Source organism: Giraffa tippelskirchi, chromosome 7, assembly GCF_054371585.1.
Source record: "Giraffa tippelskirchi isolate mGirTip1 chromosome 7, T2T-mGirTip1v1.2.pri, whole genome shotgun sequence".
Taxonomy (NCBI): Eukaryota; Metazoa; Chordata; class Mammalia; order Artiodactyla; family Giraffidae; genus Giraffa; species Giraffa tippelskirchi.
Genome location: NC_137281.1, coordinates 70410758 through 70428009, shown reverse-complemented (window position 1 = coordinate 70428009; position 17252 = coordinate 70410758). Strand labels below are relative to the sequence as shown.

Here is a 17252-nt window from a genome sequence, read left to right as displayed (position 1 = left end):
GTAGTCAAAAGAAGGAGAGGTATGTAGTTTATCTTGGTTATCTTAGAAGGTGTCAAGTTTTTCTAACGAGGAGGAAGGTTTTTATATCAGAAAGAGATATTCTACAATGTTTTGCTTGAATTACCAGTGTTAAACAGTAACCCGGGCCCCTCGTGGGGCACTACTATCCATCATGCATACAACCATGAGGCCATGCCAGTTGTCACCCAGGAGGAACTTGCCCTGGATGCATGCTCTACAGTCATCAGCAGGATGGTCCTCACCCAGGGCAGCAGTAACACCCCAGGCTCTCTAGTCACAGGCATTCCTTACTCTTCACTCTACTTGTGTTAAGGACCACCCTTTCTTTCCAGCTCTCAGAGACCACTGGGGACAGCTTTCCCTTCCTTGTTTCTTGGTCTCCAAAGCATGCTGATAAACCCCTAGATTGCATTCACTCAGTTCTGCCTTTCAGCTCAACCATCTGTCTGTGTAGTCAGAGCTGTGGAGACAAGAAGGCTGCTCCGTGACCTGATCAATCCTGCCCCAGGATTGATCCCATACACAACCTACATTGTGCCATTACATCCTCTGAGATTTCTTCTTTCCTATTCTTTATCTCATGCCAAGGCTTCTGCCATAACCCAAAGTGCAGAAAGGTTAGAGAGTATAAGCTTTCCCCTGTAGTACTGTCTCTTTGACAGTGGAGACAGTGGATCTTATCTCTGTCTTTGGACACAGAATGGCCTATGCTTATCACTTTTACACTCTTTTGTTTGCTTCCAAACAAGAGAGAGGCTACGAAATGGTATTTCCTGCTATACTGGTCTAGGAAAGAGAAATCCCTGGCTGGAGTGAGTAGAAATCCAGAGCAAAGAGGCATGATAGCATCGCCGTATCTTCTGAAAGAAAACGGAAGGGCAGGTAGGCCTGAGCCAGCCCTTACTAATGAGCAGCATCCTGCGAGTCTCTGGTGCCAGGAGGACAGCAGCCGCACCATTCTGCTCCAGGAAACGGCCATCGTGACTCAGAGGCAGAGTCCCCTCTTCCTAGGATGGCTGAGTGGAGAGGCTGTCTCTGCCAAAAGGGAGGTCAAGATGTATTCCTCATATTAGATAGACAGATAGATACACAGACAGACAGATACATGTGCTCAGTCATGCCTGAAACTTTGCGACCTTATGGACTGTAGTCCACCAGACTCCTTGTCCATGGGATTTCTCAGGCAAGAATACTGGAGTAGGGTGCCATTTTCTTTTCCAGGGGATCTCCCCCCGCCCAGGGATCGGACCCATGCCTCCTGCATCTCCTGCACGGCAGGCAGATTCTTTACCTTTTGGGCCACCAGGAAGCCTTACTCCTCATATTACTCAATCACTAAAAAACAAATGAAATAATGCCATTTGCAGTGACATGGGTGGGTCTAGAGATTGTCATGCTAAGTAAAGTAAGTCAGACAAAGACAAATATCGTATGATATTGCTTATAGGTGGAATCTAAAAAAAGAAACAAATGCACTAATTTACAAAATAGAAACACACAAAAAACACACTCATGGTTATGAAAGGAGGGGTAGGGGAGGGGTAATTTAGGAGTTTGGGATTAACAAATACACACTATCATAAATAAAATTGATAAATAACAAGGCCTACCATAAATAACATTGATAAAGAACATACATAGCAGGGAACTATAATCATCTATAACAGGAAAGAATCTGAAAAAAAAATATGTATGCATAACTGAATCGCTTTGGTATACACTTGAAACTAATACAACACTGTAAGTCAACTATACTTCAATTTTCTTGTTTTTTAAAAAAGATGTATTCTTAACTTTTAAGGAAGATAGATGAGTGCACTTCCTCTGAGAAACTCTGATAACTAACACGCACATAAAAGCAGAGTGATGTGACACGCGTGCCAGTTCAGCTACACGTGAGCTACCAGACTCTGTGGGCTGCCTGGGGAGGCTGCTATGCCTGTGTGATGAGGGTTCCATGGGAGAATGTGGTTTTTATTTCAAAAAAGACCCTCAGAAGCAAGCTTCGGATTATAATCCACTCACGATATTGAGGCTCTCTATGAACAGTCCTCACCAAGCAATTGCCCGAAACAGAGAATACATTATCTCGGCATGAGTGTGGGCTACACAAGAGCGGGGAGGCAAAAGCTTCACGCCCTATTCAATTTTCAACTGTGACACAGAGTCTCTTCCTAACAAAGCACGATTTACATGAAGATCCAATACGTTTAAGAGCTGATGGCCCTGATTCCCTGATGCAGATGAAATATTTGTTGAGCCCTTAACTTGTATTTTCTTGTTTTACAATCTTTGGCTGAAACAGCTATGGTCTTTACCCATTATCAACAAAGTGTTCTCAGTCGCTAGCCACTAAGAAAACGTGACCACGTCTGAGTGATATCCTCAAGCTACTGCTACATCGTGAGTGACTAGCACATACCTGCCTACTTGCCAGGCACATGCTGTGCTTCTGGTAGGGCAACTACAAAGAGGAAGTTTGAGATTTCATACTGTAAACAAAGGTCTTTAAGGGGCCTTCACTGCCGGGGCACACAGGTCAGTCTCCTCAGCTTTGGCAAAGGTATGAAACTCTTTGTCATCTGTTCTTCCTGAAGCACTTTGATTTGCTTTTCAAAGTTTAGAGCACTAAGTGACTTTGAAAGTTACAATGAAAAGCATTCCCTGACTCTCAGTTAGTTGCCTACATTTAATAAATACACAAGTTTAAAATATACAAATTTCTCCCACCCTCATTCGGTTCTTCACCATTCTCAAGTATTACGCCATTACATCATTTAGTCAGTATTGGTTATATGCTATGCCATTCTATTGGGTCAGACACTGTACTGCTTTACTGAAGGGGCTACTTAGAAACACACAACTTTCTAGGAGCTGGCATTTTAAGGGCCTGGGGTTCAATGGTAAATTACCTCTTTTTTCTTATTAAATAATTAACCTGCCTGAAAGATAACTTAGAATGGAAAAATAATATTTCATACTAATGTTTATGTTACATTTCAGACATACTTAGTTATGACTAGTCAAGAAGAGGCAGGTATTAGGGACCACATCAGCTACTATTAGAACAATCAAGATTTCCTTCTTGGAAACTCAGAAACAAATATTAAGACTTATCAACAGGATGACATTGCTTAGAGCACTTCCAGGTTTTGAATGAATGCAGAGTGACACCATTATGAATGATTAATATACACAATTCAAATAGTTAGACATTTCCAAAATGTTTCCTACAGTTTTTCACTTCACAACTTACTTAGATAATTCCAACCTTCTCCACAAGGAGAATTATTCAGGGAAAGACCTGAAAAAATGACTCATGGGGCAAATTTCAAATTCTAATCAATATGAATGCTTATTTAATTAAGACATATTAAAGAAGATTAAAATTAGTGTAAGGAATTTCTGATGATCTCAAACTTTTAAAATGCTCTAGGGTTTAGGGAGAGGACTTCCTGAACTGTTGTACAGAACTGCATGCTGCAAAGACTTACAGCTTGTGAGATCAGCTTTAAGGTTTTAAAAGAATAAAATGTTTCTTTTCTCAGTTTACATTCATTTCTTCATTCACTCTTGGCTGTGGATCTATCACTATTTCTGAAATCACAAATATGACAGCTTTCCATTATATTTGCTTAAAGATCACCAGGGTGCTCTTTCCAAGGGCATTACTGAATTTTTCCCTCTGAATGAGATGCTCTCTACCCAGAACCCCTGCCTCCCCCATAGCACCTTTCCATAAGCAACAGGAGCTCGGGCTATAGTAATGGCGGGCAGTTATGCCATCCCCTTCCCCAGCTCTTCCTCTACAGGTACATTTCCTTCTGCCTAACAAAACCCTCCCCCACCTTCCTAGCCCTGATCTGTACTTTGAGAATCTGGTCACAATTCCTCTTTTCCAGGTTCCACATAGTAATTTTAGCATGGTACACTAGGTTGGACCATAGAGTACCATGTCCATTCTCTGTGAACCAGGAGCCTCTTACAAGAGTCTCTCATGCCATCAGTCAATGTCATCATGGGTCAGAAGACATATAACATATGCTCAGCTTAACAAACAGGCCCCAAAAATCTAAATTTATAATTCTTTATAAGAATTTGAGGACAAAGTTTATGCTTTACTTGTTGTTTTATCTTCACATAAAAGAATATAGCAGGAAATTGGTATTTACTGAATTAACAAATATGACAATATGAAACATTTTTTCTCAAACTGACTTGTCCTTAGTCACATGTTAGGCCTTCAGGATCACATATATAGAGATACAAAAAGGGGATAGAAATGAGTCTTTCCCTTCAATCAGTAGGAATCGGCTTTATCAGTTATGTTCCAAGATCTGTATGCAACTTATAAGTTATTTTTACATATGTAAAAAACTAATTCAACAATGGAGATTTGCAGCTTATAAACTATGTTCATTAATCCTTTTCTATTAAACATACTGGAAAAGGTCAGTTTTCATTCCAATCCCAAAGAAAGGCAATGCCAAAGAATGCTCAAACTACCGCACAATTGCACTCATCTCACACGCTAGGAAAGTAATGCTCAAAATTTACCAAGCCAGGCTTCAGCAATATGTGAACCGTGAACTTCCAGTTGTTCAAGCTGGTATTAGAAAAGGCAGAGGAACCAGAGGTCAAATTGCCAACATCCGCTGGATCATCGAAAAAGCAAGAGAGTTCCAGAAAAACATCTACTTCTGCTTTATTGACTATGCCAAAGCCTTTGACTGTGTGGATCACAATAAACTGGGGAAAATTCTGAAAGAGATGGGAATACCAGACCACCTGACCTGTCTCTTGAGAAACCTGTATGCAGGTCAGGAAGCAACAGTTGGAACTGGACATGGAACAACAGACTGGTTCCAAATAGGAAAAGGAGTACATCAAGGCTGTATATTGCCACCCTGCTTATTTAACTTATATGCAGAGTACATCATGAGAGACGCTGGGCTGCAAGAAACACAAGCTGGAATCAAGATTGCCGGGAGAAATAGCAATAACCTCAGATATGCAGATGACACCACCCTTATGGCAGAAGGTGAAGAGAAACTAAAAAGCCTCTTGATGAAAGTGAGAGAGGAGAGTGAAAAAGTTGGCTTAAAGCTCAACATTCAGAAAACTAAGATCATGGCATCTGGTACCATCACTTCATGGGAAATGGATGGGGAAACAGTGGAAACAGTGTCAGACTTTATTTTGGGGGGCTTCAAAATCACTGCAGATGGTGATTGCAGCCATGAAATTAAAAGACGCCTACTTCTTGGAAGGAAAGTTATGACCAATCTAGACAGCATATTAAAAAGCAGAGACATTACTTTGCCAACAAAGGTCCATCTAGTCAAAGCTATGGTTTTTCCAGTAGTCATGTATGGATGTGAGAGATGGGCTGTGAAGAAAGCTGAGCGCTGAAGAATTGATGCTTTTGAACTGTGGTGTTGGAGAAGACTCTTGAGAGTCCCTTGAACTGCAAGGAGGTCCAACCAGTCCATCCTAAAGGAGATCAGTCCTGGGTGTTCATTGGAAGGTCTGATGTTGAAGCTGAAGCTCCAATACTTTGGCCACCTCATGCGAAGGGTTGAGTCATTGGAAAAGACCCTAATGCTGGGTAGGATTGGGGGCGGGAGGAGAAGGGGACGACAGAGGATGAGATGGTTGGATGGCATCACCGACTTGATGAACATGGGTTTGGGTAGACTCCGGGAGTTGGTGATGGACAGAGAGGCCTGGCGTGCTGCAATTCATGGGGTTGCAGAGAGTCGGACATGACTGAGTGACTGAACTGAACTGAACTGAACTGAATACAGAGAAAGAATGTTTCTCTCTGGAGAAGCAGACCTGTTTCAGGGAAAAGACTTTCATAAGAGGAAGAATTTTTTAATGAAAAATGCAGCTTTTCACTTATATACCCCACAGAGAATTTCACCAGCTCGCTCATCATACAAAGCTTCCAATTTCCACTCTGGGACGTGAAAGAATAACAAATGATCAGTACACATTTGAAGTATAATTTCTATAAAAATATAGACAAAAAATGGGAGGGGAAAAGAAAGGAAATAAGGGAAAAGGAAGAAATGAGAAGAATCTAGAGATAATGGAGAGTGATGGGGTGTGGGATTCCTGTACTTTCTATGTTACATCATGAAAGAGCTAAAGGAAAATATGAAATCTATAAAAAGGAACAGGATGCTACAAAGGAGTGCAACTAAAGAATAAAAAAAGAGGAACTTAGAAAAAACTTAAAATTATAATAAAAAATAATCATAATACAATTAGAATATAAACTAGTAGAAATCTTCCAGACAGTGGGAAAAAAAGAGAAAGGAAGGGAAAAGAGAGAACAAAATAGATGTATTTTCAGAGAACACAGAGGGTCTAATAACTAACTTTCCAGAAGGAGAACAGATGAGTGGAAGGAAAGATAAGGGAATTTTAAAAAATTTGATTTTCCAGGAAAACTGGAAGACAGGCATCTCTAAAGAAAAGTTCTACTTAGTATTTGCATGCTGCTGCTGCTGCTGCTGCTAAGTCGCGTCAGTCGTGTCCGACTCTGTGTGACCCCGTAAACGGCAGCCCACCAGGCTCCCCCGTCCCTGGGATTCTCCAGGCAAGAATACTGGAGTGGGTTGCCATTTCCTCCTCCAGTGCATGAAAGTGAAAAGTGAAAGTAAAGTCGCTCAGTCGTGTCCAACTCTTCGCGACCCCATAGGGTGCAGCCTACCAGGCTCCTCCGTCCATGGGGTTTCCCAGGCAAGAGTACTGGAGTGACAAAAGACCTATGCAGAGAGGGATCATCCTAGATTTTTAATACTAGGGATAGAGAGAACTTTGAAAGTTACAGAGGGGAAAAACAGATCACAGCTGAACATTAAAAATGGTTGCCTCACAGAAACCAACATATGGATCAATGGGACAGCACAGAGAGCCCAAAAATAAACCCACACACCTATGGACAATTAACCTTTAATAGACGAGGCAAGAATACACAGTGGAGAAAAAATAGTCTCTTCAAATCTCTAGAAAAGTTGGACAGCTGCATGTAAATCACTGACGTTCGAACACACCCTCACCCAAGACACAAAAACAAACTCAAAATGACTTAAAGACGTGACACCATTCAACTCCTAGGGGAGAAGATAGGCAAAACATTCTCTGACATAAATCATACATAAATAATTTCTTAGGTCAGTCTCCCAAGGCAATAGAAATTTAAAAAAATAAATAAATAAACAAATGGGACCTAATCAAACTTATAAGCTTCTATACAACAAAGGAAACCACAAACAAAACAAAAAGACAACCTACAGACTAGGAGAAAGTATTTACAAATGACATGACCAATAAGGGCTTAATTTCCAAAATATACAAACAACTTATATGACTCAACAGCCAAAAAAAAAAAAAATCAAACAACCCAATCCAAAAATGTGCAGAAGACCTAAATAGACATTTCTCCAAAGAAGACATACAGATGGCCAGTAGGCACATGAAAAGATGCTTACCATCACTAACTATTAGAGAAATGCAAATCAAAACTAAAATGATATACCACCTCACACTAGTTAGAATGGCCATCATTAAAACGTCTACAAATCATAAGTGCTGGACAGGCTGTGCAGGAAAGGGAACCCTCCTATAGTACTGGTGGGAATGTTAATTGGTACAGCCATTATGGAAAACAGTATGCAGGTTCTTCAAAAAAGTAAAAATATAGTTGCCATATAATCCAGCAAAGCAGCTCCTGGACATACATCCATACAAAGCTATAATTTAAAAAGGCACATGTTCCCTTATTGTCATAGCACCTTTATTTACAATAGCTAAGACATGGAAATAACCTAAATGTCTTTTGACAGATGAATGGATAAACAAGATGTGGTCTATGTATAGCACAGGGAATGATATTCAACATCCTGTAATAAACCAAGATGGAAAAGAATGTGAAAAAAGGATATGGCAGGGATTCCCTGGTGGCTCAGATGGTAAAGAGTTCACCTGCAATGAGGGAGACCCAGGTTTGATCCCTGGGTTGGGAAGATCCCCTGGAGAAGGGAATGGCAACCACTCAAGTATTCTTGCCTGGGAAATCCCATGGACAGAGCAGCCTCCGAAGTGGAAAATATGAAGAAGTATATAAATATGTATAACTGAGTCACTCTGCTGTACAGCAGAAACACAACATTGTAAATAAACTGCATTTCAATAAAATTTAAAAATATATAAATGTTACCTCTAACATTATTCAATTGTATTAACATTTGTGTGTGGTGGGCGGTGGCGGGGGATAGGGAGGTAGTCTATCTTCCCAGAGGAGAAGGATGGAGAATCTGGGAGAAGGAACTAAACAGGAGTGTTTCAGGCCCTCTCTCTGCTCTGCCTGCCCACGGAGGAGGCATATTTAATCTCTGTGCGATAAGCTTCCCGGGCCAGGGGTGATCCCCTTCAGAGTATAAATGTGCACCTATGACTCCATCTAACTCAGTGGTGACTCATCGGAACACCAGGCAGCCCACTGGGATGTGGGTCAAGCGGTGGTGTCCAGATCTGCTTCACGTCCACAGCTGATATGGTGATGCCTACTAGTAGAAGACCCAGATTTTAAAGGTCCAAACCCTTGACTAAAATCCTCTCTGAGAAGGGGTGCTCTAAAGTGAAAACACTTTAGTTATATGTATAAAACTACTCAACTTACAGAAATCCTCTCAGGTCAGAGAATTTGAACTGCCCCAATGTATGTGACCTGCTCCTCATCCCTTCCTCATACTCCTACTTTCTCTCCTATCACTGAGTCATGAAGACAGACATGATTTTAGCACCTTGAGGATCCCAGTATAGACCTCCTTCAATACCAATAAGTATCCAGAGCCAAGCAGTAGAGAGAGGCCATACAATGTTACCCGTTAAGCCTGACTTTCATTTGGGCATAAGGCAGATTCAATTTTTATTAACTGTGTAATTCTTTGAAACATCAAAATCAGTTTTCTACTTTGAATTTATTTTGCTCCTAAATGGCACCCCACTCCAGTATTCTTGCCTGGAGAATCCCATGGACAGAGGAGCCTGGTGGGCTACAGTCCATGAGGTCACAAAGAGTTGGACACGACTGAGCGACTTCACACTTCACACTTTAACCTTGCACATTTGGAATTTTTTCCTCTCTTCTGTTAATTTAGAAAAGACAAAAAACTAAACATTTCTCTCTTCTTCTTTTTCCCTACTTTTACTCTCCCTCTTACTTTCTCTCCCTTTCCTTTTCCTCTGTGTCTATGTGTGTGTGTGTGTGTGTGTGTGTGTGTGTGTGTGTGTGTGTGTGAGGGGGAAAGAAAGAGAGAATTTCATTCACAATAACAGACCACAGAAGATTGGTCTTTGAGTACAAAGACCTCACTAGATATGTCAGTCTAAGAGCACAAGCTTCCTCTGAAATAAAGGTCAAAGTGGGGGAAGAGGGAGATAATAGAACATACATCGATTTTCCAATTTGAAGAATTACATTCCTTATGTTTCCATGAAAAGATGATAAAATGTTTTATTGTCTGACTCTCTATTATTCATGTAGGCATTTTCATTTCTGTTTGAATAAGTGAGTTCAGAAATGACTCATTTGTCAATAAGCTAACAATCTTAGATCGTGTACATATATAACTATTTGACAATTATCTATGTTAAAAACTTACAGGAATACAATGATATTACCTCAACATACCCTAAACAGACTTGAAAAGACTTATCAGCATTCAGGCTCTTTTTGATAAAAAGGGTTCATGAAATATGACCAGTCCTAGGAAAGAAATTCCAGGTTAGAGAGTCATAGAAATTAAGAAATTAAAGGTTCCTAAAAATGAATGTGGAGAAAGACCCCAGGGCATAAGTGTCCTTCATGAGAGATTTCCCTGAAGGGAAATATTCAGGCAAAGCTAACCTAGAAGACTTAAGAAGCAGTCAGTTGCTTGCACCTATATGTATTAATATAAGCACTTGAATACAGTTCAGTCTTATGAAAGTGCGTGGTTCTGGCAATTTAAATGCCACAGAGCATGATCATACCTAATGTGATTTTCTAAAATGTGAAAAACTTTTGGTCAAATTCCAAATAGAACAAATGACAATTTTCTCTCAATTCACACACTAATAACATTATTTAAAAATTAAGTGTATGTTACAAATGAGCAAAAAAAAAAAAATGTTACATTTTAAATGGATATAGGTCTAATCTAAGAAAATTATAAATAGGCTTTTAGTACATAGAACGTCCAACAGGTCAGTCTAATGTCAAATGAGATATAGAACAATTTTTTGTTGGGTAGGAATGTCCCATACAAACGCAATACAGAGCATCTGTGGTCCCACTCAGTAACAGAAAAAATAAACTCTTCTCCAAAATGGCCCTGGGGGGCAGAACCACCCACAGTGAGAACCACTGGTCCAGAGTTCCAGGGAGGCCAGCTGGGACTCTGCGATAGCCATCAGAAACTCTGGAGCTAGCTTCATTTCCACACATCTGGAGAGCATTGAAACCAGACAACCATGGAATCTGGCACAAATTATACTCTTAAGGCAATCAAAAAAATACCAGCTACTTCCCAGGCAATCAAAAAAATACCAAGTTCCAGAGCAATGTTATACTCATGGCTTGCATTTCCACCAAGGTTCTCTTCTCTTTTGGTTTCTTTATGAACTTCCCGACCAACCAGCAGTTCTTTTCACTTTTCTGGAGCGACCTGCGTTCCTTCTGCTCCTGCGATGTGCCCAGCATCCCCCACACACTGTGAGCTCCTCTAAGGGGAAGGCAGGCCCTGGAACCACACTTGGTCAGGCCCAAGACTTCTTACCCAAAATCAAGCCTTCCCTCACCAAAGTCACTAAATACAGTTCCTGTCGGACACATTCCAGGCTCTGCTGATGCAGAGACAGCGTGCCTACAAGGGCCTGGGTTCGGGGGCTGCCATTTTAGAAGACCCCTTAGCTCCCACCCCGCCACAATTTCCCAACAAGCTGACAGCGCACAGAGACTCACTTCCCTTCTGGGAAGAGCAGCGGGCGGGCAGTCACTAGGTGGCACTGCCCCACCAGTTTATCCCCACAGCTGTCTGTCTGATCCAACCAGTCCGTCCTACAGGAAATCAGTCCTGAAAATTCAATGGCAGGGCTGGTGGTGAAGCTGAAACTCCAATACTTTGGCCACCTGATATGAAGAACCAACTCACTGGAAAAGACCCTGATACTGGGCAAGACTGAAGGTGGGAGAAGGGGACGACAGAGGATGAGATGGTTGGATGGCATCACCGACTCTATGGTCATGAGTTTGAATAAGCTGCTGGAGTTGGTGATGGACAGGGAGGCCTGGCGTGCTGCAGTCCATGGGGTCACAAAGAGTCGGACAGGACTGAGCGACTGAACTGAACTGCCTGGCTGAGTTTGGGCCCGACCAGTGCGAGTCAGCTTATGAGGGGACTTCCCTAGGATTCCCTTCAGGCAAAAGCCCCTGTCCTGGGCATCATCCTGGAAGCACAGATTGTTCCGTTTAAGAAATAGCAGCTACAACTGATATACACAAGCAGGGGCCACTCCCATACCAGCAGCCTCAGATGTGATAGAGCAAGTTAGGGGCATCATCTGAGAGGTGTGGGTGTGGGTGTGTGGGTGTGGGTGGGTGTGGATGTAGGTGTGTGGGTGTGTGGGGGTGTCTGGGTGTGTTTCTGGGTGTGTGTGTGTCTGGGGGTGTGTGTGTCCGGGTGTGTGTGTATGGGTGTGTGTGTGTGTGTGTGTGTCTGGGTGGTGTGTATCTGGGTGTGTGTCTAGGTGCACATTCCAGTCTAGATCCAATCTAAAGTAGCTGCATATATTCACATTCCACCCCTCTGAGATTCTCCAGATCAAATAACACACTGTACCTTGTAAATGTGTAAGAAAAAAAAAATTCCTGTGCATTTTTCTAACCACGTTGGAATTGAACCAGCATTTGAAGATACAGATGTCAGGGTCTTGTTTACTCACTCTGAGATCAAGTCCAGGAAGTGTTACTCTGTATTCAGAGGTACCGCCCAGTCCTTTACTCAAAGCAGTGATTCTTAATATCTGAAGCCCCTTTCACTATCATGAGAACCATACCATCTACCTCCTGGATGGCTGCCAGCACTGAGATCATGGAGTACGAATCCAAAACTACTTGATGAGTACATAAAGACTGTGCTTCTTTCTACTTGACCAAATCCTCTCCATTTGTGTAAAAGCAGACACAGAGAAAAGTCACTGCTTTTGCAAGTGTGCCTTCTTGCACGCAGGCAAGGTGGCAAACAGGGCTTTTCCAAGCAGAGGCAGCTTTTAGTTTTGCTCCCTTCTGTCATCACTGTCATGAGCACAGGGGCTAGCACCACTGAGCGGTAAAAGGACAGAAAGAAGACTTGGGGAAGGAAGGAGGGGGAAGAAGCAGTAAGGAGGCACTATCTTGGCAGAGCCAAAGGAGCTGGGGTGAGAGGAGATCAGTTTGTAAGATAAGGAGAGTGAGAAGAAAGAGGGATGCTCAGTAAGAAGAAGTCTGAATGAGATAAAAGAAAAAGAAAAACCTCGCAACGTTTCTATGACATTCTGTTCTCTACTCCTCAGTCTCCCACCCACACTTGTGCTTCCATCCTGGGGTGGGGGAAGCGATGGGGAAAGTACCTTTCAGCGTCCTAGCATCTATTACACATTCCTGAGAAATTTCTGATGTCTGTTTAAGGCTCCAATTCAACTGAAAAAGAATATATCCCAGTGACCCCAATCAGCCCAGCTCTAAGTTGCCACATCAACAGTAGACAATTATCATGAATAGATTCTTAAGCTTTAGTTTTCAAAATACAGCAAATGAAAATTCCTACTTAGAACCAATGCTGACAAGCAGTTTAGCCTCCAGCACTTCATAGTTCTGGGCTATGTTTCTAGAAAACATTCCTGAATGTTGTTTTATTCCAGAGAGAGAGACGACAAGAAGCAGAGTCAGAAAACTCAGCCACCAAACCAAGAAGAGAGCAGAGATAGCTCTCAGGGACACTAAGCTCAAGGTGACTCCAGCAAGGCTGAGGAGGAGGATCACAGGCTTTCTGAGAAGGTCATCTGCAAGGTTTAACAGTTAAATTTCCTCACTTCAATTTTAAAAATTCATCCTCAAAGGCCTGCTAATTGTACTTTGCTTGCTTGAGCATGAGCAGCTAAAATATAGACTGCAATGCCAAAGCATCATGGACTGAATTAAAACCCAGGTCTAGGCTCAAGAAGGGGGAACTTCTGTGTGGAAAAAGACCATCCTCAAGCCCAACTCACTCTCACCAAGGACCTGTCAGTCCTCCACTACATAAAAATCTCAGAGGTCTGCAATAGAAACACTGTGTCTTTGGATACATTGCTATATTTAAAATGGTAACCAACAAGCACCTACTGTATAGTACATGGAACACTGCTCAATGTTATGCGGCAGCCTGGATGGGAGGGGAGTCCTTGGGGGCATGTATATGTGTGTCAGCTATACTCCAAGACAAAGTAAAAAGTTAAAAAAAAAAAGAAACAATATGTCTCCTTAAGCCTAGGAAACATATCTTTATACAAGCAAAATAAAAGAGCAAAGACATGATGAGGAGGAGAGGAGGGTAACATGGAAAAAAGAGGCCGAAAGTGTTGAAAGTGAGTAAGGACATAGTGGAAATTACTGCAAGTAAAACTCTTGAAAGTGTGAATAAATGATTGGAGAAAAATCACTGCAGAAGCCACAAAAACTCAGAAACTTGACTAACTTAAAGCAATTAAAAATCAGGCTCATTTTCTACCATCACACACAAATATAGCCCAGAGCCTTTGCTAGTTCCTACTACTGTTTTCAACTACTCCAGAAAAAGCAAAAAACAAGAAAAACAGAACCAACTCAAAAGTCTTACATCATCCTTCAGTTTTCAGTATTTTCAGAATTTAAAATGGTAATCAAAACCACTGCTGGCTGGGACTTCCCCGGTGGCCCGGTGGCTTACACTCTGCGCTCCCAATGCCAGGGGTCCGAGTTCTATCCTTGGTCAGGGAACTAGATCCCACATGCTGCAACTGGAGATCCCAGGTGCTGCAACTGAAGGATCCCGCATGCCACAACTAGACCTGGCATATATAAATAATAAATAAATATTAAAAACAAAAAACAAAAAAACACTGCTGGCTGGATGTCTATTACCTGCAGAAGCAATGTGGGAGAGTGTACACTCAGTAAAGTGGGCTACACACTCAGCTTGCCAAACAGACTGGTGCAGATACAGCACCCCTTCCCCAAAGAAACACAATTTTAGCTTGCCAAATAAGTGAGAGTCACTTTTTTTTGTTTGTTTGTTTGTTTACACAGAGAATTCAAGAATACAAAGGAATACTGCAAATGGAAACCTGGGTGGAAAATGACCTCTGCACTTGGGCTATGAGAAGGTAACCAAAAGCCATCAAGGATCAGGATTACAACAATCAACCAACTCATGAACTGAAACTTAGTTGTGCCATGCTTGTCAGTCACCTCTTCATCTCTTCAGTACAAGCACCGGCAATGAAATGATCTCTTTCAACTCTATTCCTCTTAAATCGCACTAAGTGAATATGAATCTCCTAAGCCAGCAACATTTCCTTCTGCTAACATGGCACAATGGGGCTTATAGAAGCCAAATGAAACAGCTGGATCTAAAAGCAGAGTCCTCTGTGTCATGAACTTTGATGACGAAGGGCTAGCTATGCAGGTATAAGTCAACGGCTCAACACTAGGTTTCTCATCCATCCCGTGAAACCTGGTTAAAAATCGCTATGTGCATAGCTTGGTAACCATAGAGTGCCCCAGGGGATAAAGTATTTGCATGGGTTCTACATCAGCTGTGAGGCATCTTATAGCAAACAGAGAACAAAGCCACGTTTTTTCCGTCTAGTCAAAGCTATAGTTTTTCCAGTAGTCATGTATGGATGTGAGAGTTGGACAATAAAGAAAGCTGAGCGCCGAAGAATTGATGCTTTTTGAACTGTGGTGTTGGAGAAGACTCTTGAGAGTCCCTTGGACTGCAAGATCCAGGAGTCCCTTGGACTGCAAGGAGAGTCAGTCCTAAAGGAAATCCTGAATCCTAACGTAAGTCCTGAATATTCATTGGAAGGATTGATGTTGAAGCTGAACTCCTATACTTTGGCCACGTGATGTGAAGAACTGACTCATTGGAAAAGACCATGTCCTGGGAAAGACTGAAGGCAGGAGAAGGGGGCGACAGACGATGAAATGGTCGGATGGCATCATCGACTCAATGGACATGAGTCTGGGTAAACTCCGGGAACTGGTGATGGACAGGGAGTCCTGACGTGTAGCAGTGCATGGGGTTGCAAAGACTCGGACACGACTGAACGACTGAATTGAACTGAACCTCAGTTCAGTCGCTCAGTCGTGTCTGACTCTTTGCGACCCCATGAATCGCAGCACGCCAGGCCTCCCTGTCCATCACCAACTCCTGGAGTCTACCCAAACTCATGTCCATCGAGTCGGTGATGCCATCCAGCCATCTCATCCTCTGTTGTCCCCTTCTCCTCCTGCCCCCAATCTTTCCCAGCATCAGGGTCTTTTCCAATGAGTCAACTCTTTGCATGAGGTGGCCAAAGTATTGGAGTTTCAGCTTCAACATCAGTCCTTCCAATGAACACCCAGGACTGATCTCCTTTAGGATGGACTGGTTGGATCTCCTTGCAGTCCAAGGGACTCTCAAGAGTCTTCTCCAACACCACAGTTCAAAAGCATCAATTCTTTGGCACTCAGCTTTCTTCACCGTCCAGCTCTTACATCCATACATGACTACTGGAAAAACCATAGCCTTGACTAGATGGACCTTTGTTGGCAAAGCGATGTCTCTGCTTTTTAATATGCTATCTAGGTTGGTCAAACTTTCCTCCCAAGGAGTAAGCATCTTTAAATTTCATGGCAGCAATCACCATCAGCAGTGATTTTGGAGCCCCCCCCAAAATAAAGTCTGACACTGTTTCCACTGTTTCCCCATCCATTTCCCATGAAGTGATGTGACCAGATGCCATGATCTTAGTTTTCTGAATGTTGAGCTTTAAGCCAACTTTTTCACTCTCCTCTCTCACTTTCATCAAGAGGCTTTTTAGTTCCTCTTCACTTTCTGCCATAAGGGTGGTGTCATCGGCATATGTGAAATTATTGCTATTTCTCCCAGCAATCTTGATTCCAGCTTGTGCTTCTTCCAGCCCAGCGTTTCTCATGATGTACTCTGCATATAAGTTAAATGAGCAGGGTGACAATATACAGCCTTGACGTACTCCTTTTCCTATTTGGAACCAGTCTGTTGTTTCATGTCCAGTTCTAACTGTTGCTTCCTGACCTGCATACAGGTTTCTCAAGAGGCAGGTCAGGTGGTTTGGTATGCCCATTTCTTTCAGAATTTTCCACCTGAAAGCATGCAAATTAGAATAGGAAGTATGAACTACATTGCAGGACTGCCTAATAGAACTTTACGCAAAAAAATGTGAAACTGTTTACTATCTTTGTTCTCCAATTCAGTGGCCACTAACTACAGGTGCCTCCTGGTCATTTGAAATGTGGCTAGCACAAATGAGGAGCTAAGTTTTTAATTCTAATTTTAAGCAGTTTAAAATTAAATAGCCATGTGGGTTGTCTGGCTGCCATATTGGACAGTGAGGACAAATGGGCCACATTGTGGCAGGAGAACCACAGAATATACCTCATCAGGCTGTATTACCACAGCTGTTTTAATTCAGCCAGGCTTCCCTGAAAGCTCAGTTGGTAAATATTCCACCTGCAATGCAGGAAACCCTGGTTCCATTCCTGGGTCGGGAAGATCTGCTGGAGAAGGGATAGGCTACCCACTCCAGTATTCTTGGGCTTCCCTTGTGGCTCAGCTGGTGAAGAAAATCTGCCTGCAATGTGAGAGACCTGGGTTTGATCCCTGAGTTGGGAAGATCCCCTGGAGAAGGGAAAGGCTACCCACTCCAGTATTCTGGCCTGGAGAATTCCATGGACTCTATAGTTTATGGGGTCACAAAAAGTCGGACACTTTCGCTCTTCAGTTCACTTTCAAAACATTCACAATGAACTTTCTCTCCATCAAAGTGAAATGGGATAAAGAAGTACAATACATTGCTGGACTTCCAAGACCTTAACCTACATATACATTTACATGATGTTCTGTGCTCCATTGTTATTTGGTTACTTATTTGGCTTC

General features: G+C 42.3%; 1 protein-coding gene across 7 annotated transcripts in view; it reads right to left on the bottom strand.

Moving 5' to 3' along the window:
• The window catches only part of KCNN2 (potassium calcium-activated channel subfamily N member 2), a 476417-nt gene that overhangs the window by 41808 nt on the left and 417357 nt on the right, over window positions 1-17252 (bottom strand). The window lies entirely within an intron of this gene.